Source organism: Priapulus caudatus, unplaced genomic scaffold (assembly GCF_000485595.1).
Source record: "Priapulus caudatus unplaced genomic scaffold, Priapulus_caudatus-5.0.1 Scaffold756, whole genome shotgun sequence".
NCBI classification, from domain to species: domain Eukaryota; kingdom Metazoa; phylum Priapulida; class Priapulimorpha; order Priapulimorphida; family Priapulidae; genus Priapulus; species Priapulus caudatus.
This window is the reverse complement of record NW_014577817.1, coordinates 174,992-177,347: the sequence shown is the minus strand read 5'-3', so window position 1 is coordinate 177,347 and position 2,356 is coordinate 174,992.

Sequence of the window (2,356 nt, the reverse complement as noted above, 5' to 3'; positions counted from 1 at the left end):
TCCACACTAACGCGTGTCCAATGTCCAGCCGACAGAGGCCGCGGCACGTGTGTGGCGGCTGCCGTCGGCTCGTCTTGATGGTAAAGTACCGACTTCGCCGAAACGTGTATAAAGCCGTGCCGACGTAGACGCACTGACTACTGCAGCTATGTCGCTAACGATAGACACTCGTACTAACCGGTCCAGACCCATCAACACATTCTTGGTGTAGTCGTCCATCCCCCCGAATCCCATCCATTCTATAGGCTATTATCTGACAGTGAGCCGTCACATGCCTCTCATGCTTGGAGCTTGCAATTAAACATAGAATGTACTTTGCGATAAGCACATTTTTGCCACACATGCACGCGTGCGCGCGAACACACCCCAAGAGAGAGAGAGGAAAGGGTGATAAATAAAGAGTTCGGCAGACAAATAGAGAAATCGAACAAAATAGAGAGAGAGAGAACGATAATAAAGAAAGAGAGTGACAATGAGATATAGTAATAAGAGACGAGGGCAGCGGACGTGTGAGTTCGTGTGAACGTCCGTTTGTGCGTTTATGTATCGAATTTCTGTAAAATGCGACTTCACGTAGTTGAAAGATATCAACAGAATGATAGTAAAATCTTAACTAAAATGAAATTATGCGTATGTAGTAGCGAACGCAGCTTCACGAGTATAAAAGTCGTTAGTAATGTCTCTCATCATTGAGCCTCATATAGCGTATTTGTTAATCTTAAGTTTACTGCGTGCTGATATAAAATTGAATGCATGACAGGTTAACTAGAGAAACAGCATTTCGTAATGATTTTGCTCCTTTATCTGCATATAGAGTCTATGAGATGTAAATGTTTTGCACCGTCGCCATGAGCGATTACCATATTCCACGTTCAACCACGCTTACATGCAATACCAGAAAGAAAAAAGAAAATTCTTAGTAAGATTGCAATATTTTATTACTCAAAATTTCTCTACAGACATACATATATGCGAAATTGACTTGTTCGTATTTACACTATAAGATGTTTAAAGTACAATGGTTGGCCAGTCACGCTGCTTACAACGTATGCTTTATTGTTACATTTTTATTGTACAAGCATGATAGTAAGTACATTATAGAACTATGTCAACACGCATTGATCACTACACAAATATTTACTCCCTCATATGTCCAATAAGTGAAACGCTTATAGTATACATGTATGCTATAGTAACACGAATATATCGATACGATTATGTACGTATTGCTGTGGATACTTCAGACGGTAGCCAGGTTCAAAGTCGCGCACATATNTGGGCTATTATCTGACAGTGAGCCGTCACATGCCTCTCATGCGTGGAGTTTGAAATTAAACATAGAATGTACTTTGCGATAAGCACGTTTTTGCCACACACGCGTGCGCGCGAACACACCCCCGATAGAGAGAGGGGGAGAAATAAAGAGTTCGACAGGCAAATAAAGAAATAAGAAAGAGAGAGAGCGATAGACGAGGGTAGCGGACGTGTGCGTGCCTGTGAACGTCCGTTTGTGCGTTTATGTTTCGTATTTTTGTATAATATTACAACGTTGTGTATGCGTCTTAACGTTGTTGACAAATATCCAATATAACAGAATGATAGTAAAAAAACTAAAATAAATTGAAATTATACGTATTTATAGTAGAGAACGCAACTTCGCGAGTATTTTTATATGTAAGCTGTCGATAGTAATGTCTCTCCTCATTGCATATGAGCCTCATATAGTTTATCTGTTAATCTAAATTTTACTGCGTGTCGATATAAAACTTGAATGGATAACACGCTAAGTAGAGAGACAGCTTTTTGTAATAATGTTGTGTCTTTATCTGCGTATATGAGCGTCTGTGAGTTGAAAGTATTTTGCACCGCCGCGGTCACACATTGTCACATTCCACGTTTACCCAGAATTACATGCAATGCCAGAAAGAAAAAAGAAAATTTATAGTAAGATAGCAATATTTTATTATTCAAAATTTCTATACAAACATACATATAATTATGCGAAATTGACTTGTTCGTATTTACACTATAGGATGTTTAAAGTACAATGGATGGCAAATCACGCTGCTTACAACGTGTGCTTTATTGTTAAATTTTTCTGTACAAGCATGATAGTAAGTACATTATAGAACTATGTCAACACGCATTGATCACCATACAAATATTTACTGCCTCATATGTCCAATAAGTAAAATGCTTATAGTATAGATCTACGCTATAATAACACGAATATATCGTTACGATTATGTACGTATTGATGAGGATGCTTTAGGCGGCAGCCAGGTTCAAAGTCGCGCACATATACGTGATGACACATGTCGCTATTGTCCTCCTCAACAACCGCTTATATATCATC